The sequence below is a fragment of the Saimiri boliviensis genome, chromosome 5 (genome assembly GCF_048565385.1).
Source record: "Saimiri boliviensis isolate mSaiBol1 chromosome 5, mSaiBol1.pri, whole genome shotgun sequence".
Lineage (NCBI taxonomy): Eukaryota > Metazoa > Chordata > Mammalia > Primates > Cebidae > Saimiri > Saimiri boliviensis.
In genome coordinates this window covers 112,739,808-112,765,185 of record NC_133453.1, presented here as the reverse complement: position 1 = coordinate 112,765,185, position 25,378 = coordinate 112,739,808, and positions in this window count along the sequence as shown.

The window sequence follows — 25,378 nt, the reverse complement described above, 5'->3', positions numbered from 1 at the left end:
TTTGTTTTACTGTTAGTTTTATTTATGTGTCTTTACAAAGCGTTTATCTTTCAGTTCTTTAAAGTACTTAGCTATTTCTCTTGTCTCAGATACATTTACTTCTTTCATTTACCTACCTGCTTTAGGTCATTTACTTTAACCATCAGTCTCATGACAGAATTTCAATTTGAAAACTTTGATGTAGAAAAAGAGTAACAAATGCGGCAGTGTATAAAGAAGTTAAATATATACTATGTTTATGTATATGATTTCATTTGCAGCTTAAGAAACGAAATCTAGATGAAGTAAGATATTGATTGACCTTCTAATTACAGCTAAGCACTGATAAGACTAAATGCAATTTGGTTTAGTCCGTTCAGCAAATACTACTATATTTCAGTGTTCATTAGATATTATTTTCATAGAGACTGTCTTTTACTTCCCATGTTTGTATACAATACTAGTCAGGGCCACAACACCAGCAGTTAACACCATCATTAGTCAACTGCACCTCGATTGCTAATATGTGACTGCACTGTTAAAATTCTCACCTGCCGGCTAGTGAGGATGTGTCACATTACACATTTAGTCTGACCAACAGAAATATGACCAATAACCAACATAAAGATACTTTTATAGTTCCAAAGAAATAATGTCCCCTAAGTTATGGACCATACCTCTGCGAGGTCACTCTTATCAGAAAACCACCATGGGCCTCACCAATAATGCTGTTTCTCGTAATTTATGACATTCCAATCATGATAACAGTCACTCTTGCATTTCAAACCAATATCTCTCTTTCTCTCTATATATATACTTTTCTTTCTTTCTCTCTATTTTTATATATCTAACACATAATGTATAATATAATATGCAATATAATATACTATAGTACAACATATGATATATGGTATTCATATACTATAAGTAATATGTCAAGTTGCTAAGATTGTTGTTACCTCTGTGAGATAAATGTAAACTCTTGAAAATTAAGAAAAAGAAATAAAATTTCTCAGCAGATAAATATAAAACCAAAAAAATAGAAATTTTAGAACTGAAAATTCTAATTGAAAAAGAGACCACTGAATGTGTTTGATAGCAGAATGCAAATGACAGAATGAGACAATGAATGTGGATATAGAACAGCACAAAGTGCTTAATGTGAACAGAAACAAAAGATTGAAAAAGCCTCAGGGTTAGATGGAAAATGCTTAAAAGTCTCACATTTTCGTCATTGACATCTAAAACAGAAGAGGAATAGGTAGGTGCAGAAAAATATCAAAATAAATAATGGCTGAACATTTCTCAAATGTGGTAAAAGATACAAATTTATAGATGTAAGAGGCTCAGTAATAAAAGAAATAGAATATAATAGAAAAACAATAATAGAAAATAATAGAATAAAAGAAAAGAAAACCACATTCAGACATATTGTAATCTAAATACTAAAAACCAAGGAAAGAAAGAAAGAAAGAAAAAAAAAACCTTAAAACACACAGAGAAAAACGATGTGGTACATAGAAAGTTCTTTTGTGGGGGAAGGAGTTTTACTCTGTTGCCAGAATGGAGTTCAGTGGCATGATCTCGGCTCACTGCCACCTCTGTTTCCCAGGTCCAAGCGATTCTCCTGCCTTAGCCTCCCGAGTAGCTGGGACAATAGGCCCATGCTACCAAGCTGGACTAACTTTTGCATTTTTAGTAGAGATGGGGTTTCACCGTGTTGGCCAGATGGTCTCGATATCTTGACCTCATGATCTGCCTGCCTTGGCCTAATCATTTGCCGTTAATTTTCAGACATTGTGTCGCATCCTGGGACTCCACACAGAAATAAAATCACTTCTTGGCTACAAATTTGGAATGTTCTCCATTTTAGGGATTTGTCAGTTCAGAGTCTACAAGCAGCAGATTAAATTAGGTGCATAAGAAGTTTATCAGGGGAAGGTGTGCAAAGGATAAAGTGGGAGTGAGCAGGTGAGGGCAGGTGGAGGGGACTTCAGACCAGATGCAGGTCTGACATTGGTGAAAGGAAAGAGACATAAAGAAGCCTGCACTGGAGAGCTCCACTTGCATCACAGCTCTGAAAGTTTCGGCCAGTCTGAGGATCAAATATCTGTGCAAAGTCTGCCCCACAGACACTCCCAGGTCAGGGAGTGATAGATAGCCTTATGATGCTACATCCTCAGATCCTTCATGGAGTTCACACGTCCCCTGGGACACTCCCATCATGGTCCATCATTATGGGAGTGGCCCAGGGAACATAGGAATTCTGTGAAGGATCTGAAGGTGTAGCATCATAAGGCTGTCTGTCTACTGTGCTCCCCAAAGCAGGTCCTTTTGACTGGAATCTTTAAAGGACATCTTAGCAGCACAACTCCATGTTCACTGCACGGATTTCCTTAAAACCTAAGCATTCTTGTTGAAGAATATTGATTTCCTCTCATATATCAAACATCAAAATGTGTCTCCATTGAGATCCAACTTTTTAAACTTATCCATCATAAAATTCTTAAATAGGGGAAAAAAAAGCCAAAAAGTAGAAGATAGCCATTATGAGAAGAAAATGAACATTAGTAGACATTTCACCCTTCACTTATCATCGCTCTAAGAAACACCATAGGCAGAGAGACACACAAATAACCAAAATAGCCTTTCATCTTTCAAGGCTCTCTCTTGATTCTGTTTATGTGCCTCAGCTACCCTAGCACTCACTTGGGCTTTTGATTTTTGTTTCTTATTCTAACTATGGTAATCTTTTCTATAACTGGCTGAAAAGCCTGTGTTGCATTTCTGATATAATGATTATATACATGAAAAGTCCTAGCAAACGGCTGTCCCACCAGAGATTAAATGTGTACTAGAAAATAATTTTCTCAGAAAATCATCTTCGACTCACTGATACACTCCAAAGGGTCAATATAGGTGAAGTAACCAGCTACTGATTTCTGCCTTGTACATCTAACTAATACATGGCACCTGCTACATGAGATTTCTCTCTGAATGTGCCTCAGGCATCCCAGATTTAACATTTCCAAAGATAAAATTTCATTTCCTTTACCCATTACCAAATACGTTTCTTCTACAGTCATCCTCATCTCATTAAATGACTTCTTCATCCATACAGTTGTCCAAACCAGGATGCTGTGATTTATTTGTGATTCCAGCATTTACTCTCTTCTCAATATCTAATCAAATTTAATATAAAAATATCCTGACTCCTCTCCCAAATTGCTAAAATACCTGCCAGTCCTCCAAATTTAAACTGAGCAGGCTGGTGTTCACAAAGGATGATAGAAGATAGAGGATAGGATACAGGCTGCAACTGCTGAGCTTGACCCAGACCTAGGACCGGCTTCACTTGTAAGGACATTTAGTCACTTTGATGCAGCTCAGATGTTTTGCCTGAGAAACTCTATTTCTGCACCTTGTCCAAACCACTTCTTGTCTTATACCAAGGAGACATATTGGTCACTTCGTTGCTAAAACAACTTAAGTAGAATTGTTGTCTTAGGGTTCTGGAGTTCAACGAGTTGTTCTCCAGCACCTCAGACTTGTGAAGTGTCTGAGAATAAAGAGAGCCTGAAATCAAAAGAAGCCCATTGCTTGGGTTTGTTGCCATGACTGAGAATAACGCTGGCCACCCAGCAATCCCTACCGAGATTAACAATTGCTGGTCTCTCCTTTTGGGTTTATCACTTCAGTCTGGTGTTCCCCCAACTAGCTTCTCATCTCTATCCCCAAGGCTGTCACAAGAACACATCTTGCTCAGGTAAATCATTAAATTAGTAATAGGCTCAAGCCTTAAGGGCATGCAGTGGAAGACTCCAGAACCTTCTACTCTAACTAGGTGAATCGCCTGCCTTGGTTTGCCCAGGTGATTTGTATACAATATTCTGGGGTTATTTATTAATATATTACCAAAAACATCTCACAAGTACCCCAAATTGAATAACAAATGATATGAAAGCACAAAGCATAGCTTGTACACACTGCTTCAGCATTTGTAGTTGGAGGATGAACTCAGATACTGGGGTACCACAACCAATTATTTGAAAGATTCCCTAGTTAGCATTACACATACACAATCTTGGATATTGATCTCAACATCCAATAGCAGTCACAAATTAAATTATTTAAATAATTTTATTTAAATGAAGTTACAAATGCATTTAATAAATTATTTTAATTCTGCCTTTATAATTCAAAGAGTGGTTACATTGTGACAGTGTTAGAATCACCATTAATAACTACAGAAGAAATAGTTATATGAATACATTGCCTTTGTATATTGGATATTATATCAAGATCTTTGTATGAATTATATCATTTAAAAAGTGTAATTATTGTTAGCTAAGTAAAGTCATCCCCTCTATCATGGAAACAGATTAGAGTATTGTGAGAGTTTTACATTTTAATGTGCTTATTTATAAGAAGAGATTATGCTACAGAAGCACTTATAGCAGAGTGTGTGTGTGTGTGTGTGTGTGTGTGTGTGTGTGTGTGTCTGTGTCAGAGAGAGAGAGAGAGAGAGAGAGATGTTTGTAAATGGAATGGGCTGAATCTGGGAAGCTATAATCCCTTTCTTCTGTCTGTGGGTTCTGGCACATAGATTAGTATTGAGTAACAGCTAAACATTGTTTTAGATACCATCAAGTCTGTAAACATGAGGTGTGCAAAGTTAACAGATCTCTATGGGAGCAAACACTTGATCTTGGTCTCATTAGACACCTAATCAGATCAACTGAGATACCTGTTTTAGGTGGATTAATAATAATACTTTACATTATTCTTCAAAGCTACAGTTAGCATAGCATGTCAATGTAGTTTAAAGATTTGGAATGTACATATACATATACATAAATATATACATCTATTTATAGGCACACACAGAGCTTTAATTGCACATTTGCATGTAGAGACTTAGTTAAGATATTTCAGTTAAATTAAGTTGGATTAATATTAGAAACTCAAAGATATGTATCTAGCATCTGCTAGTAAGTATAATAAAACAAAAATTCTAAGCACTTTGAAAGCATTACTGTGAGTAATCTGAAGCCAGTTGATTGTAGCACTTAGTGACCAATAAGTGGGCCCAGAAAACCCTGTAAATAAGCCCTTAAATTTAGATGAAGCTTTTACCTTTTCTACACTCTTTTGAACACATTATTTTATTTTATCCATTAAATTCACTTACAATGATTTGTGAGACTGTTATCATTCCTATTTTACAGAGAAATCCAAAGAAACCCATTTTCTTAAATTTTGTACAGAACCCCGAATTAATAAAGTGTAATACTTTCATATATATTATTTCCATTATTTTAGAACTTGATTCAAATAGGAATTTTTTCATATGTAATTTTATTGAGAGTCTCACTGCAGGTAAGCAGAAAGCAGAGGTGTTCTGTAAAGGGTGAGGGTGGGAAGGTCCCTCCAAGCCCCATTCTTGTGCCCTCTCTTTGTCACAGCACACAACCCCGAGGCTTCTCTGGGGAACACCCAGAACAGACATCCTATAAACATTTTTAAAAACTATGTCTTTATATTTTAGCAACCTAAGAAACAGTTTTTGTGATAGCAATCCTCTTGTTTAAAAGCACTAGTTCAAATATGGCATACAGACCTTGAGCCTTGGGGTTATGATCTTTGTCCATTACTCTTCCACAGTTTGGGAAATTAAAAAAGTTGTGTCTCCCCATGATTAGGAGACTGAGGAAATCTGAAAAGAGCAGACCTCTATTTCTGCAGGACTGTATAGCATTAATTTGGACACACAGTAGCACTGTCTACCCCTCTCTTGTATCCATCAGAGATCTCCAGCACGCAGCTTAGTTCCACTTTGGTTAGAGGGAGCAAAGGATCTTTTTTTACTTTTGCTGCTTGGCCTTCTACTTGCTAGAGAGTAGTCTGCTTTTATGAGTGAGATTAAGGTATCTTGAGATATAAAATAGAGGGCTGGTCCATTGGGGATGAACCTTGGATAGCAGAAGAGCCTGGTTCTCTTCTGCAATATTGGATAAACGGTCTGGCTACTGTTGCCCAGTGCCCTCAACAAACAGTATCCAGAAGGAAGACTAGATCTTAAGCTTCATATCAGTCACTGGAACTGCTAGTAAACAGAACCTTCACAAGCATCATCTGCAATATTGATGAGGGTGGCCTTCCTGTTCTCCCTCATCTCCTTCCTGTCCCCTTGTATGGAGACAGAGGATGATATAAAACCTACCCTCTAGCTGTGCATTCAAATTATGGTCAATTATTTAGACCAAAAACTTTTAAAGATTATGCTGAAGAATGCCTCATTTGCTTCCTGTTTTTACCATGGTCCCTTCTTCCCAAATCAGTGACTTGTTCGAATCCAGCTTTCTGGGATGGTAAAAAAGAAGAACCATCAAGTACATGGAAAGGGATTTTAGGAGTGAGATAGCCCATAGATTAATACTTTGACATGTTATTTTGCCAAATATCTATCTATTACCTATCTCTACCTACCTACCTATCTACCTATTATCTACGTGTATCTATCTATGAAAAGCTACTATCTTGATTTAATTAATGAAATTACACACAAATTATTTTCCACTAGGAAGGAAATGTTTGTGTAAATTGAATTAGCAATATTAAGAATTATTTTTACTCCTATATAATTCATTATAATAGAGGGTATCTAAGAAGTGGTTATTAGTAGGTATTAAATTTATTGGCCATCTTTACAATGCGTTAGACTTAACTATCATGTTTAAATCCTAAGGAAATATCTGTAAATTTGGAAAACTAAGTAGACTCTAAGTGTCAAAATAATGCCAGATGGCAGAGTGGGTGGGGAGATATTCTTGGGCAATCTGTCAACTTGGTATTCTCTTACATCACTTTATTTATCTATTTTTTTAAAGCCTGCTCTGATTGTAGATGATATAGTGACAGCAAAAGCAAAAGCAGTAGTGCTATTCTCACAGGATCTTGAAAATCTGATGCTATAATATGAAGCAGAAAATCAGTTTGGAGACTCTAGGATATAAAATAAGTTGAAAGAATTAAAGAAAAAATGTAAATTCTGAATTGCTTACTATTTAATTCCCTGAAGTTTTGTGTCATTGAACATTATGATTATTTTTATTATGTCACTCTCACTGGACATCTGCATACAATACTATCTTGTGCTCAAGAACCCAGTCTGTCTTTTTTTTCTGTTTGTACAGTAAAATAGTATGACATACCCCTAATGCTATCTTTACTCTAGATAACTTTTTATTCAGAGTAGAAGCTCTGAATCACCCATCAGAGCTCAGTATTTGCTGCAGAATCACAGAAGGCATCTTTGTACAGCAACATGAGTGGACCCCCTCACCTAGGCACTAAATAGTTTCTAAGTGTAACAAAAATAACCACCATTCGTAATGCAGCATTCAATATCGTTTCCACACCACCCTTTTGTATCATATTGCTTTCAATTACATGGAGGTTATGTATACAATATCAGATAAATTTAATGTCATTAACCCTGAAATATCTAGAAAGATCAACAGAAATATAATTCTAGATCAGAAAATATTCTGAGTACTTAAAGTTTAATCTTCTCTGAAATTCTCGTTTGTCTCATTCGCTTGGTATATTTTTAACCTAACTAATTTTATCTCTCCCTTGAAATTGGTAGAGATACTAGTTAAAATGCAATATCTTTGACAATTGAAAATACCAGAGGGTCTTCAGATCACTGGTCAAAGCATCACTCAGTTTATATATCACAAGACATGATGACATAGAAGACACAGTTAGAAATGACTCAAGATTCATTATTAACCTATATACTCATTAAAATAAAAAGGTTTCCTTTGATTTTCCCTTCCTTTCCTGAGATTGGGCATCAAAGAACACTGAATGTTGCAAAGTAGCTGAATTGTGTGGTTAGGAAACCACAGGTTTGAAAACAATATGTATTCATTACCATGTAGCACAGATTCATGATAGGATCATTTTAATGTTTGCTTAAAAATTAAAATAAGATTTGTTTTGCAAAATTTGTATTTATTTACAACATTTTAGATTCACATCTATTATGCATAATTAACTAAAACTGTACATGCTTTGAGATCATATTTGAGAAAAAACGTGTGAGTTCAGGACACCATTTAAATATACAGGATTTATGAGGTCTCAAGGTGTTAAAGTCATTCAAGTATTTTGAGAGTTTTGAAAGACAATACATACAGTGTTTAAAGGTCCAAATCTTCATGTAATATTGAATTCTTTAGTGACTGATCATTATATTCAAATATACTGTAGTGATTTAAAGTTACCAGTTACCTGACAATGCTGATATATTTTAGATAATATACAAACAAATAAGATTAACTTTAAAATAATTTGATTCACGGCAATTCAATTTGCCCAAATGAAGCCACTAAGTCATTCATTCAACAATTATTGAGTGTTTACTATGTCAGTCCATAGACACACAAAGATGAACACACAAACGCTAACAATAAAATAACTCTGAATAATGAATAACTCTGTCCTTTTCCTCAGTGTCAGAGTAACTGGCAAAGAAATAATACAATAAAATGAAGTGATACATGGAATAAGCAGTTTTCTCCACAAATGGTGCTGGCACAAGTATAAACAATGTAGGCATTTTGGAAATAGGTCTTTTCTCAAACAGCTAAACACCCTGCTATATGATTTAGTATTGCATCTAATAATTATGTATCCAAGAGAATGAAAACACACAGCCACAAAAACTTGTGCAAATATTTTCAAAGCAGCGTTATTCATAATAGTCCCAAAATGACAACAGTTAATCTATCTATCTGTCTATCTATCTATCTATCTATCTATCTATCTATCTACCTACCTGTCTATCTATCATCTATCTACCTACCAATCAATCTATTTATCTACCTACCTATTATCTATCTGGAGAGAGAGATACATAAATGTGTCATATTCATACAATGGAATATTAATTTCATTTTCAGATTAGTCAAGGTGAGGAATTGACCTTGAATCCTCCAACATTACTAAACTCATTTATTGGTTTGAACAGTTTTTTTTTTTTTTTTTTTTTTTTTAGCAATTCCTTAGGATTCTCAACATACAAAATTGTATGTCTGAAATAGACACAGTTTTACATATTCTTTTATAATAAGAATACTTTTCATTTTTCCTTTGGCTATAATTTTCCACATATTATTGATGACCTGTTGTGAGTACATTTATCTTCTTAATCATAGTGAGCGATTATTTAGTCTTTCCCATTACTTACTTTGCTAATTATGGGTTTTGTTTTGTTTTCCTTTTTCCCTTTATCAGGTTTTGGAAATGACCTTCTATTGCTAGTTTTTAAAAATTATTTTATTTTTAAGGCTGTAAATGCTTTTTCTGCAACAATTGAGATGATTATATTGTTTCTACCTTTATGCTATTGATATGGTGTATTACATCAACTGATTTTCAGATATTGAAACAATATTGCATTACTGGGAGAATCCCATTTGGTCACTGTGCATAATCCTTCCACATGTCATTGAATGTGGTTTGTTTGTATTTTTTGTGGGTTTTGCATCAATAGTCATGAGACATACTTGTCTGTAGTATTCAGTTCCTGTGTTATCTTTGTCTTTGTCTGATTTTGCTGTCAGAGTAATACTGACATCGTATATTGAGTTGGAAACTGTGACTTCCTCTTCTACTATTTTTTAAGTGTCTCCTAGGAGCTGATGTTTTTCTTTAAATGTTGGCAAATAGACAGACACCAGTGAGACTATCTGAGCCTAGGCATTATTATGGCTTTTGTTTCATGCTTTTTATTACTAATTTAATCACTTATTAGTCTCTTCAGATTTTCTATTATTTCTTGAGTCAGTTTGGTAGTTTTTATAGTTCTAGGAATTGTCCATTTCATCTAATATAGCTAATATTTAATTTTTTATTTGTACATAGTATTCCATTAAAATCTTGTTTATTTATTTAAGATAGGTGATCATGTCCTTCCTTTAATTACCATTGTTTGTAATTTGAACACTCTCTCTCTTTTTTTTCTTTTTTCCTGTTCAGTCTAACTAAAGATTTGCCATTTTTGTTATTTTCACAAACCACATTTTGGTCTAATTAATTTTTTTCATTGTTTTTCTATTGTCTATTTTTGTTGAATTTTATTGAATACTATTGTTAAACTGCAGTCATATTCAGTTTCAGTACTAGACTGAATACTTTTTAAAAGTTATTTTACATTATTAATGTTTTCTTTATCAATTTTAGTCTAGAAAATCAACAAAACAACAAATTAAGTCCCTATCTATAGCATTTGCCAATTTCTACAGTGTAAATATTCCTACTATGACTGCTTTATAGCTACCAAAGTGATATCACTGAATGTAAAACTTGGGAAAGATATGCATCAATGTAGCATTATATAGTATATCCATGAAATACATACAAATGATGTAAAAAAACTGAAAATACAAAGAATATTCACATGTAAAATAATCAGGAAGTGCTAAGTTTGGAACATTATCTTCGTTTCCAATTTAATTTTTAGTATATATTTTAATTTTTTATAATTGCTATTTGTAAAATCCAGCTTCCAAAATTTCTTAATATTTCAAAAGCTAGCTCCAACACAGTGTAGGTTACTGAAGCCTTCTTTCACTACCTCTTGTACAATAAATTCACTAGCCTTGACCTCATTACACTTATTTATCAAACTAGTCAAGGGACAATCATTACTTCTTTGTGCTATTTTTTTATTGTGTCTTTCTAATTATATCACGTTTTTGGCTAAGGAATCATATTCACACATAGTTATGTTTTATACTCAATCTATCATAGACCTTATCCATAGTTAATAATATTTTTCTTTTCCAAAGAAAAGTTTCCAAAGAAGCTACTGAAAACCACAGATCTTTCTATACAGAAAGAATGTAGTGGTATGTAAAGACTTTTAAAAAGTTATAAAGAATAACCAGCTCATCTGTCAACTATTGCTGTATCTTATATATTTTAAATTATAAATGAGAAGGCAAGAAGGTGTTGAAAATATGTCTCAGTGATAATAATAGCTGTAATAAGTACTTATGATCTGACTATACATGCATATACACACATACAGTATCAAGCTATTTCATTCTCATAGCAAACCTCTGCGTGAGTTATTATGTTTCTGACAAAATGTTTAAATATATAATACTAAGGGTTTCCTCAAGTTTACACATCAAATCAGTGACAGAGTATTTAAATTTTGGTCGAACTGTATGAAAATGTGTTTTCTTCAGTACTGCACCACACTGCTTTCCCATTATATCTTATAGACATCTGTTTTTCTTTCTTTCTCTATTCTCTGCTTACAGACCTATTAATGATTTCACAAAGGATTTAAAATGTCTCACCCAACTGTTAATCCAGTGGAGGCTGTGTGGGATATTGCCATTGCAAAATAGCAACAAGTTTACTTACAATTCCTGAGAATTCCTCCACAGTTCTTTGACATTTTCCCTAAGTATTAGATTATATAAGTAACCTTAAATAATTCTAAAATAAACTACTCAGAAAATGTATTTTCTCTAGACAGCATGAAATTGAAAATTATCAGAGATAGTAATTAAAATGAAGAGAGGTAGAAAGGAAAATATAAAAGGAGATGGAGAGATAAAGATGGAGATAGCAATGAGAAAGAGAGAGAAAGGAATTGATTGATTTACTTTCTAAACTATGGAACAATGTGGAAAAGTCTAGAAACAAACATTTGCATGAGTCCTGTGCCAAAATCTGAATTGTTGTTGTGGCTATAAGTACGAGCCACTCAGATCTCCTGTAGTGGAGCATAATTAATGAGGGCTCCACCATATATCCCTCAGGATCCAGCACCATATTCAAATGGATCCCACCTTTCTCATAGTTCCTAAGGAGCGAAATAGCAGAAGAATCGTTGCTAATGGAGACCCAGAGGAAACACAGGGCTCGTCCAGCAAGAAACTTCAGCTCAAGCTTCCACCTGACTACATTTCTTAGAACTGTCCTTCAGTTCTACATTCTACCTAATTTATCCTCCTTCCTTTCCTCTTGACACAGGTTTCGTGACAGCATACAGGTGCAAGGTCCCTTCCCTTCTGCCCCCCTCTCCAGGTTTCAGTCTGTCTCTTATACATCTGATTGATTCTCAGCATCTGCTTCTCGGCAGTCATGAAAACGCTGTCATCGGCCCTCTAACATATGCCAACTCATCCAACAAACTCAAATTCCTGAAAGATTGGTGTAATCAATATTTGACAGTTAAAAATGAAAAACTAGATCACCTAAATTCACACTGCCAACAATGATTAGAGCTGAAATTTACATCTGGTTTTGATGGACTTTGACTTCCACAATCTTTCTACGAGGAATTTTAGAAGCATAATGCTGTTGGGGACTAATTTTTTATAAAAGTATTTATGAAACTTTAAGCATATGTGTCTTAGTTTGGACTTATAATAACAAATTGCCATACATTGAGTGCCTTATAAACAGTAGAGATTTATTTTTTTCAGTTTTAGAGGCTGAAATCCTGAGATCAAAATGGCTGCATGATTGAGTTCTAGTCTTCCAGGTTGTGGATTGGCAACTTCTCTTTACATCCTGACACTGTGGAAATCAGCTAAGGGAGCTCTCTGGGGTCCCTTTTAGAAGGCGCTAATCCCATCAGGAGCACTCCACTCTCATGACTTTGTCTAAACCAGATTACCTCCCAAAGACTCTACTTCCTACTATCACCATTTTGGAGGTTAGTATGTAAACATGAATTTGGAGGTAGAAAGATGAGTATTCTGCTCATTGCTACTTGCTATGTTAAAGTAAAAATAATAATATAAATGTAATTTGGTTCCTAGAGCCCAAGTGTTGTGTTTCTCTTGATTCATGATTTTATTTGCCATTGGATATATAATTGCTCAACTGAATAAAAGTATGAAAAAGAAATTTATATTCAATTTTGGCAAGACATAGGTAGTATTGGTTTTGCTGTGCATATAAATTATAACAAAATATTTTGAAAATTTCTAAAGACAGATTAATCTTATCTTTTCACGAGTGTGATATCATGTTCATCAACATTAATCAATCCATTAGTGAGGCTATAGGCTGTAGCATCATCTCCGTCTTCACAACAAAGCACTCCCATCACAAAAGATGATTTGCATTGTCTGGAATAGATAATAACAAAAGGTTGACTTCTTTTTCCAATATTCCTAGTTATGGGCCATAAAAAGCCCATTAAGTGTCAACTATTGCAGCTACATTGATAAAATTAGCATATATCATTTACCCAAAAAGGAGCTGAAGTTGGGTACATATCTGTGTGCTATAATGACTCAAAGTTATTTGTCTATTTACTGAACTAAAAAAGCAAATGCTATAATTAAAAAATTATGAATAGTTTATTTCAGAATCTCCTCTGAACTGAGCTCTATAGTTTTCTACCAACTTTTAAAATTATTGTGTCTGCTTCTTCCTTCAAGAAGTTTTTTCAGACGTCATCAGCATTCTCCAAAGAGACAGAACCAGCTGGATGTGTGTGTGTTTGTGTGGATGTGTGTGTGTGTGTGTGTGTGTGTGTGTGTGTGTGTACAGAGAAAGAGAGAGAGAGAGAGAGAAAGAGAGAGAGAGAGAGAGAGAGAGAGGAATAGATTCATTTTAAGAAATTGGCTCATTCAATTACAGGAGAGGTCTAGTTTAAAATCTGCATGTGAGCTGGTAGGGTGGAGATCCACAGAAGAGCTTATGCTACAGTTGAATTCTGAAGGCTGTAAGGCCACATAAAATTCACCATCATAAGTTCACCCCCTTTCAACATGGCACCTCTACACATTCATGTAAAGCATACTTAATCTCCACGTGAAGAAATGAACGTCATACTTCTGCCGCACATGATAAAACTATCTAGAATAACACCAATAAATGTACAATCCCTTTCTCAGAAAAAGAAATTAAAATGTATTTTTGGGACATAGTTACTCTTCTTGATATTCTACAGTTTAATACTATAATGTAAAATTAACAATACTTAAACACTATGATTTTAAGTCAATGCTCCTTATGTTACATTAGAGTGGGATTGCTTTTTACACATTCCCAAACAAACATATTGATAATGAAATATAGAAGAAATACTCATGATAATTTTAGTCCTTATTTATGTAATTATTTATACAGTGAACCTGGTATTTATAACTACCTACTTTCATTATCTATTCTATTTGTATTCTTTTTTTCTTTTTTTAGACAGAGTTTTGCTCTTGTCACCCAGGCTGGAGCAGTACGATGGCATGATCTCGGTTTACTGTAACCTCCACCTTCTGAATTCAAGTGATTCTCCTAAATCAGCCTCCTGAATTGCTGAAATTACAGGTGCCCACCATGATGCCTAGCTATTTTTTTTTTTTTTTGTATTTTTAGTAGAGATGGCATTTCACCATGTTGGCCAGGCTGGTCTCAAACTCCTGAGCTGAGGTAATCCACCTGTCTCAGCCTCCCAAAGGGCTGGAATTACAGGTGTGAGCCACCACGCCTAGACTTGTATATATTATTGTATCTTAACAAGCACCTCAGCTGGTCATGGTTCTTTGTCTGGTGGAGTGACCCAAATCTTTGTTCTTGAAGGATACGGGACATTGATAGTTCTGTCTGGATTATGTCAGTTTAGTTTCTCACTAACTTAATTGCAGGGCCTGGTAATACTAACAGATGCCCTAAGAATCTCTTGCATTCTATTCCTGATCTTCCCTACCTCCATTGTGGAGCATAAGTTCAATTTATCCTCAGTAGTCAAGTTCAATCCCCCAAGCCAGTACTGTATCCCTTTCTTTCCCTGTTGATTTTGAGGAATGAAAGCCCAGATGGAGCATGTGACCATCATAACTTCTACTTCAATGAAAGTATTGCCATTTCTCCAAGCAGAATCATTCCTTCTTTTGGAATTAAGACCTCTAGGCTAACAGTGTTTGAGGTGGTGGATACAGAAAGCAAAAACTTTGCTACTGAGTCAATATGGATGATTGTGAGTGGTTTCACTTCCACTTTCACTCCTGCATACCTGGAACCATGAATTGTGGCTATAATGAATACAGCATTTACCAATGGTTCTTACCCTACTAGTCAGAGGAGAAACTTAAGGAGTGTATTAGTCTGTTTTCACACTGCTGTGAAGAACTGCCTGAGACTGGGTAACTTGTAAAGAAAGACGTTTAATTGAATCACAGTTCTGTATGGCTGGAGAGGACTCAGAAAACTTAAAATCATGGCAGAAGGCAAAGGGGAAGCAAACATGTCTTACCGTGGCAGAGCAAGAGAGAGAGCTAAAGGGGAAGTACCACACACTTTCAGACAACCTGATCTCCTAAGAACTCACTCATGAGAACAGTGAGAAGGAAGTCTGCCCCCATGATTCAGTCACCTCCCATCAGGCCCCTCCCGTGACATATGGGGAATGCAACTCAAGATGAGATTTCGGTGGGGACACAGAGCTAGGCCATATCAAGGAGGTTAGGTGATAAATGGTGTTTTAGCACAAGTTATCTTACTGTGGGCCCAGGTAACCCTGAAAGCATCTTTTTTCTCCCTGACTCTTGAATGATAAACAGGAGTCACCAGAATCCTCAAATAGTTTCCCTGACCTATGGAATGAGGGCTAATATAATGAGAAAGGTCAAATAAAGGCAACCAGAACTGCCTCTACCTAAGAAAATAGGAAACAAAAAGCAATTTCACATTCCTGGAAAGATTCCAGAGATCTGTGTCATCATCAAGAACTTGAAAGATGCAGAGGTGGTGATTTCCACCACATCCTCATTCAACCTTGCTATCTGGCATATACAAAAGATAGACGAATTTTGGAGCATGACAGCGACTTATTATAAGCTTAACCAAGTGGTGACACCAATGGCAGCTGCTCTACCAGATGTGTTTCTATGGCCTGAGCAAATTCTCACACTCTCTAGTACTTGGTATATAGCTATTGGTCTGGCAAATGCTTTTTTCCACATCTCTGTTAACAAAGACCACCAGAAACAGTTTGCTTTTATCTGTTAAAGTTGGCAATACACCTTTACCATTTTATGCCAGAAATATATCTACTCTCTGGCTTTATGTTGTAATTTAATTCTCAGGGGTCTTGATCAGCTTTCCCTTCTATAAGATATAGATGATATTACTTTGATCACACTGGCCTCTGAACAAGAAGTAGCAACTACACTATACTTATTAAGAACACACTTGTATGTAAAAGGGTAAAAACTAAATCTGACTCAAATTCAAGGGACTTACTTCTCAGTGAAATTTCTATGGATCCAGTGGTGTGAGGCATGTTGAGAGATCCTGTAAAAGGTGAAGGATACATGATTGAATCTGGCCCTTACTAAAACCAGTAAAAGAGGCACAATGCCTGGTGAGACTCTGGATGTTGGAGGCAACGTATGGCTCATTTGAGTTTGTTGTCTCACCAAGTGACACAAAAAGCAGCTAATTTTCAGGGGGCTGGATTAAGAGAAGACTCTGGAACAGGCCCAACCTGTTATGCAAGATGCTTTGCTCCATGGGCTATATGATCCAATAGATCAAATAGTGTGTAATGTGTCAGTGCCAAATAAAAATTCTGTTCAGAGCCCCTGGTATGCCCTTACAAATGAATCATACTGCAGTATTTTAGAATCTCGGAATAAATTTTCACAATTCTCTGTGACTAGCTGCTTTTCTTTTGAAAAGGAGCTTCTGGCCTGCTACTAAGCAATAATAGAGGCTGGACACCTAACCATAGGACACCAAATTATCATGTGACCTGAGCTGACTGTTATGGACTGGGTGTTATCTGACCCCCACAGGCCGTAAAGTTGGGTGTACACAGCAGTCCTTCATCATCAGATGTAAGTCCATATATATTATTGGGCCTTAGCAGGCCCTGAGAGCACAAGGAGTCTGCAAAAATAAGAGGCTTAAATGCAGCCCAGCGCAGTGGCTTATGCCTGTAATCCTGTCACTTTGAGAGCCTGAGCAGTCAGATCACAAGGTCAGGAGTTTGAGACCATCTTGGCCAATATGGAGAAACCCCATCTGTACTAAAAATACAAAAATTACCTGGGTGTAGTGACCCGCTCCTGCAGTCCCAGCTACGCAGGAGGCTAAGCCAAGAGGATTGCTTGAACCCAGGAGGTGGAAGTTGCAGTGAGCTGAGATGGCCCCACTGCACTCCAGCCTGGGTGACAGAGCAAGGCTCCGTTTCAAAAAAAAACAAAAAACAAAAATGAGGCTCAAATGCCTATAAACCCCACTTCTGCTGTAGCTTCTCTCTCCAAGCCTGCACCTGTAGCTTCATGGGAAGTACTCTACAGACAGAGGATGAGAAAACTTAGGCTTGCTATACAAACGATTCTATACAATATGCCAGCACCACCTGAAAGTGAACAGTTGCAGTACCAGTACCAGAGCTTCTTTATGGGATACCTGTTGTATTAATCAGGGTTCTCTAGGGGGACAGAAATAATGGGATATATATATGTGCATATATACATATATATACACATATATACATATGTACATATATATATACACATATATGCATATATACACATATATATGTGTGTGTGTATATATATATGTTTGTGTGTGTATATATGTGTGTATATATATGTGTGTGTATGTGTGTGTGTGTGTGTGTGTGTGTGTATATATATATGGAAATATATTAAATATTAACTCACACAATCACAAGGTCCCACAGTAGACTTGTCTTCAGGCTGAGGAGCAACAAGAACCATTTTGGCCTCCCTGGCAGCTGATTCACTGGCCTTAATATGTTTCTCACTACTCTCAAGCAGCTGGCCTGACAGAAGAGTAGAGTGGCCTTTGAAGACACGTTACAGTGTCAACTTGCTGGCAATACACTGCGGGGCAGGGGTAAGGTACTCAAGAAGACTTATGAACTTTGAATTGATGTCCAATATAATTCTCTTAGCCCAAGCATTCCTATATAGTTACACTTAATAGTGTTTTAGCTGGCTGACTTCCTTTAGAGCTTATCTACGAAAAAGACTATATGCCCAAAAGTCCATCAGTGCTTATAGTTCAGTCAGTGTTTATAGTTCAGTCCATCAGTGTTTATAGTTCACCAATTATGGTGGGTTTGTCACCATAATTCTTGAGTGACTACTGTGTAATAGGCATCTCCTTGTTGGAAGCCACAGAATGGCATAGGAAGACTCTGGAATTTATTTGAGTGTTAGTTCCAGCATATTTTAATGGTGAAATGTTGGGCAAGTCCAATGTGAATATGACGCTATGTCAATATCTAAGCTCTATTTGATTTTCTTTTGCTCTTTTCCTAACTTATTCTTTGTTTTTCTTTCTTCTGTCCTTCTTTTCTTTTCTTACCCACTTTTCACTTCTAGTTAGTTTCAGTTATACACGTGGCCCTGTATTCAGTACAATGATATAAAAGTTAACTAACTTGGCTTGCTTCCTGTAACATTAGGCAGGGACATTTGTATATAAACTAATAAATCTAATGAAATTATAAGTGCAGTAACATCGCTAGTGAGTACACATTTAGAAGGACAAATGCGGATGCAATCAACTTCAGTAACTGAAAGAGAGATGCCAAGAAAATATGGAAGAGCAGACGGAATTTGCACTGGAATTGAAACAATGGCAGATGACTTCTAGAGGCTATAAGGCGATTTAATGGGGATGCTTTACTTGCCTTAATGATTTTTTGAGATTGATTAAGCAAAACAGAAATTAAGTCAAGCAACATGCAAAACATATCATTTTTTCCCAAAATAAAAATATTTTGAAATCAAAGAGACACTTAATTGAAGCAGGCTGTTTCAGAGAGAGAACTCAGTGAAGCCCCAGTAAAAATACTAGAGAGAAGGAACTCTGATGCCGTGTAAAATGTGAGCTCACGAGGCTGAGGAGTAACAAAAGCCATTCTGGCTTCCCTGGCAGCTGATTTGATTGTACCCATTTGGATTAAGGGTAGGTCTGCCTTCCCCAGCCCACTGACTCAACGGTTAATCTCCTTTGGCAACACCTTCACAGATACACCCAAGATCAATATTTTGTATCCTTCAGTCCAATCAAGTGGACACTCTTGATTTTTCTCTGTTTAATATGAATAATCAGAGAAAAATCTCTGTTTAAGACAAATAATTGGATAATTACTACATCACAGGATAAGTGCAACAACAACAGCAGCAAGATTATGAGGTAGTATGAAGATGCAGATGAAGGAATCACACTGGATTTCCTAGAACAGGTGATGCATAAGCTGAGTTTTAAAAGATGAATATGAATTAGAAAGTTCAGGATGGTCAAATGTAGCAGCAGGCTGCAATTTTGTAGCAGGAGAGTGTCCAGAAATAGTTTCCCGATCTGTGATAGGAGATGAAGTTAAGAAGAGAAGCAGATAATTAAGGGCCAGTTTGCCATACAGTAGTCTCTTCCTTATCCACAGGAGATATTTTGCAAGGCTTTCTTGGATGTGTGAAGCGGGATAATACAGAACCCTATATTTACTGTATTTTTTTCATATGTATGTACCAATGATAAAGTTTAATTCATAAATTAGGTATGACATTGTAAGAGATTACCCACAATAACTTGTAATAAAATACAATTATAGTTACAAGCTGTAAGAAAAGTAAGATAAGGATTACTTGATCACACGTTCTGTGATGCTGCAGTTAATCTGGTAATAGAGAAGCCTATGAAGTGAGTGAGTGTACGGCGTGTATATGCTGGACAAAGGGAGATTCACGTCCCAGGTTAGGCAAAGCTGGGCAGCACAAGAGATCATCACACTACTCAGAATTGTGTGCAATTTAAAATTTATAAATTGTTTATTTCTGAAATTTCCCACTTAATATTCTTGGACTGAGGTTGACTATGTACAACTGAAATCTTGTTAAGTGGAACCTTGGAAAAGGAGGAACTACTGTACTGAGGAATTAGAATTTTATAGAAGGAAAAGGGAGTATGTATTAGTTGGGCTACATTTTTAGAGGTCTATATTCTGGACAACTTTTCTTGTGGTCTTGGTCCTCCATGGGATTCATCTATGCTCTTGGTATCTTCAGTTGCAATTATCGGCTCTCCCTGAAGTAATTCTCCTGGACTGTCCCTGGCTAACCCAGCCCAGACTTTTGTGAGTACTCAGTTGGCTCATTTTGGTCTCAGTGGGCTAATGTTGTCATATCCAATATGGTGTCATTGGTTCGAGTTCAGGTAATGCACATGACTCTTTGGCAAATGACTCTTGCTGCTACATGGCATAAAGAAGTAAGTTTAGAGATAATCTGACACCTGAAGATCAATGTTACTTCCCTCACAAAAGAAGTGTTTTTCTATAACTAGAATTAAAACTAAAGCTGAGCACATTTGAGTCTTAAAAAAAAAAAGAAAAAAATATCTGATTTACTTTTTCATCAAGATATTCTACAGTTACCACACCTGGGCATCATTGTCAGTGAACAGAGTAATTCTGGAATTTTTTTTGTCACCAAATGGCAATAGGAAAGATTGTACATAAATATTTTGTTTGTTGCTATATCTCAGCCTGGATATTTCAGATGAGAAATTGTGTATTTTTTATATATCTATATCTATATCTATCTATATATATATATATATCCCACAAGAAGGAAGATAAATGATTTATAATATTTAGTCTGACTCTGATTCATTTTAATCTTATTTCTTTTTATTTAGAAAATGAAAAACAAACAGAAACATTTTCGTATCATGCTACTCTTTATATACCTAATTAGAGATACTCAAGTCATTTTCTGGTAGTGCTTTCTCTGATTCAATTCCAGAGAACATGCATAATTATCAAGGTAGTTTCCACTTTCCTAATTTTTTTAATTTAGCAAATTAATCTAAGTTCAAGATTTTCAAATCTATTTCATACATAATGGGGAGATGCCTATGCAGTGTTAATATTCTCCTCTTCTGAGGACACTACAGAAAGGAATTATGTTACCTTACCTGGGGAAAAAAAGCTTATAGAAAGAGGTTAATAGACATTAGAAAGTAGAAGTTTTTTAAAACAAGTGATTTTTAGAGAATAATTTATTCTAATTTTTGTAACTTTTATGTTCTGGGGTACATGAACAGAGTGTGCAGGTTCCTTACATAGGTGAACATGTGTCATGGGGTTTGTTGTACAGATTATTTCATCACCCAGGTATTAAGCCTAGTATCCATTTGTTATTTTTTCCTGATCCTCTCCCTCTTCCCACCTCCACTCTTTGGCAGGTCCCAGTGTGTGTTGTTCCCCTCTATGTGTTCATGTGTTCTCATCATTTAGCTTCCACTTGTAAGTGAGAACAAGTGGTATTTGGTTTTCTGTTCCTGCCTTAGTTTGCTAAGGATAATGTCCTCCAGCTCCATCCAAGTCCCTGCAAACGATGCGGTCTTGTTCTTTTTTTATGGCTGCATAGTGGAAATAATTTACTCTAAAAAATATTTGCATGGTGGGAATTATTTGCTCTAAAATATGGATGATGCAAAGGAAAACTTCTGAAGATCATCGATGAAACTAGTCCTGACCTAGCCCTTTACATTAAATTATGTAATTTTGCATGTTCTAACAAATTAGAAATTTTACAAAGAACTCTTAATGGACTTCGAACAAACGCCCTTTAAGAGTGTACTATCTGTCTTTGGCAGGAGCTCATCTAAGTGTGGAGCTCACCTGCATATTTCTTCATTTATTTGTCAAGTACTTATTCATCTTCTCAATTTCTTGCCTCTGCTAGTTGCTGAAGATACAAAAAGGAAAACACAGAGTCTTTGGTCTAAAGGATTTCAGAGTCTACTGTAGAGGCAGTTGGTTGGTAAACAAATAATTCCACATAATGTAATGGCCCCATTTCTTTTTTGGATATAGACATTTGCAAAGACAAACTCTCTCATCCCAACAGCTAAACTCAGATAAGTGACAAAATAGATTGTTAAAATTCCGTTATTGTCATCAAACACACTTTGCATAATTTTAGCTATTTTTAAAACACTGAGATTTGTTTCATGGCTAAGGATGGTCTATCTTGGTGAATGTTTATGATTTATTGATTTTTGAATATTAAATAAGCTTTGCCCTCTTGGAATAAATCTCATTCAGCTATGACACATTATGTATTTTATATATTACTGAATACAGTTGGCTAATATTTTGTTAAGACTTTACATCTTTTCTCATGACAGTTTAATATTTTCATCTACTTTTGGTATTAAAGTCATGCCAGTTTCATCTGTCTTCTGGAGGAGTTTTTGTACATTGGTATTACTTTTTAAATGTCCAGTGAAGTCATTCAAGCCCTGGCAATTTCTTAGTTGAATGATGTAAACTACAAGTATTTATTTCATAAATACAGTATCATTCTGATTATATTTTAGTAAGAATAGAAAATTTGCCTCTTAATTTGTCCACTTCATCTAGGTTTTTAATGTATGAATATAATGTCATCTACAATAATAGAATCAAATTATAAATCAATAGCAGAATACTATCAGAAAAATCATAACACATGGAAATAAAACAATAAACTTCTAAAAATTTTATTGGTCAAACAGAAATTCTTATAAAAATAAAAAATACATAGAGATGAATAAATATGAAGGCACGACATCTAAAAAAGTTGTGGATAAACTTTGTTTGGATGAAATGCTGTACACCTATTTTCCCTGTTCCAAACCCTCATATGCAACTGTAAGTTCTGGAAGTGACAAAAGAAGACAAAAAAAAAAAAAAAAAAAGAACTCTGAAAAGTAATTGAAAAAAGGCAGGGTGTCTGTTATTCCAAAAGTACCAACAGAGGGAAGGCATCCAGACCTAGCACTTTCCTTACCGTTTAGTTACAGACATAACTAAAAAGAGCCTATCGTTTTTCAAATTGGGCAGAAATATAACTAAAGAAACTAGGCAAAACTGTTGACATATACAAAACATTACATAGGTGCAACTACAAACAAAATACTGTTTTTCCCTTCATTAGCCCATGAAATATTCACCAAGATGTACTGTATCCTAGGTTATAAAACAAACATAAATCATCTTAAATTAATTGAAAATTTTTTAAAAGTGTATTATCTTACCATAATGAAATCAAATGAGAAACCAGTAGCAAAATGATAAAAGGAGAATTTCTTTCTTTTTTTTTTTATTATACTTTAAGTTCTGGGGTACATGTGCAGATCATGCAGATTTGTTACAAAGGTATACACATGCCATCGTGGTTTGCTGCATTCATCTGCCCATCATCTACATTAGGTTTTTCTCCTAATGTTATCCCTCTCCAGTGCCCTCACCTCCTGCTATCCCTCCCCTAGCCAGTCTATCCCCCAATGGGCACCAGTGTGTGATATTGCTCTCCTTGTGTCCATGTGTTCTCATTGTTCAACACTCATTTATGAGTGAGAACATGTGGTGTTTGCTTTTCTGTTCTGCGTCAGTTTCCTAAGAATGATAATTTCCAGTTTCATCCATGTCCCGGAAAATGACATGAACTTACCCTTTTTTATAGCTGCATAGTATTTCATGGTATATATGTGTCACATTTTCTTTATCCAGTCTATCTTTGACTGGCATTTGGGTTGGTTCCAAGTCTTTCCTGTTGTGAACAGTGCCACAATGAACATACATGTGCATGTTTCTTTAAAGTAGAATGATTTATAATCCTTTGGGTATACATCCAGGAATGGGATTGCTAGGTCAAATGGTATTTCTGGTTCTAGATCCTTGAGGAATTGCTACACTGTCTTCCACAATGGTTGAACTAACTTACTGTCCCACCAACAGTGTAAAAGCTTTCTTATTTCTCCACATCCTCTCTAGTCTCTGCTGTCTTCTGATTTTTTTAATGATTGCCATTTTAACTGGCATGAAATGGTATCTAAATGTGGTTTTGATTTGCATTCTCTAATGACCAGTGATGATGAGGTTTTTATCACATGTTTGTTGGCCACATAAATGTCATCTTTTGAGCAGTGTCTGTTTATATCCTTTGCCCACTTTTTGATAGGGTTGTTTTTGTCTTGTAAATTTGTTTAAGTTCTTTGTAGATTCTGGGTATTAGCCCTTTGTCAGATGGAGAGACTGCAAAAATTTTCTTCCATTCTGTAGACTGTCTGCTTGCTCTAATGCTAGTTTCTTTCACTGTGAAGAAGCTCTCAAGTTTAATTAGATACCATTTGTCAATTTTGGATTTTGTTGCCAATGCTTTTGGTGTTTTAGTGATGTAATCATTGCCCCTGCCTATGTCCTGAATGGTATTGCCTAGGTTTTTTCCCAGGGTTTTTATGGCTTTAGGTCTTACATTTAAGTCTTTAATCCATCTTGAGTTAATTTTTGTATAAGATGTAAGGAAGGGATCCAATTTTAGCTTTCTGCATATGGCTGCCAGTTTTCCCAACACCTTTTATTAAATAGAGAATGCTTTCCTCATTGCTTGTTTTTGTCAGATTTGTCAAAGATCAGATGACTGTAGACATGTAGAGTTATTACTGAGGCCTCCACTCTGTTCCTCTTGTCTATATATCTGTTTTAGTACCAGTACCATGCTGTTTTTGTGACTGTAGGCTTGCAGTATAGTTTGAAGTCAGGTAGCGTGATGCCTCCAGCTTTGTTCTTTTTGCTTAGGATTGTCTTGGCTATGTGGGCACTTTTGTGATTCCATATTAAATTTAAAGTAGTTATTTCCAATTCTGTGAATGTATATAAAACATTTAAGATCTGTGAAATTTATTGTATATTAGTTATGTCTTAACAAAAAAACTACAGTGTGATATGTCCTGTGAAGTTTAAAGGCAAAGATTCAGAGCAGGCATAAAAGAGGCACTCAGCCCAGGCATGGAGGCCCTGGATGTACCTGAAACTGCCCCATTCGATAGGGAAGAGAAGGCCTTGAGTAGAAAGGGTAGACCAGGAACTAAACAGGATGTCACAACTAAAGTGAAAATTCAAGCTAGATGTGATCCTCCATTTATTTCTTTCACCTTGACATTTTAAATTGTTCAAGTCTGTTCTCAATTATGCCAAACGATAATAGGGAATAATATTTTACCCTCGATGAGGTCAGACTCCAATGTGCACCTGAGGCCACTGTGAGTATTGGAAGATGAAGTACGTGAGGAAGACGTTCAAAGGCCTGGTTCTCACAGTGTGGACCTCAAAGTGTGGTCCTAGGAACCACAGCACCTGTATCACTCAGGAGCTAGTTAGAATTACAAATTATTGAGGCCCAATCTAGACCTTCTGAATCAGACACTCAGATCGCCTAATACTTTGCATTTTACACATAAACATTCAAATCGATTTTGATATAAACCGACTTTGAAAATCGGTGTTCAGTGGGAAAGAGTATGCTCAGAAAAAAACATTTTC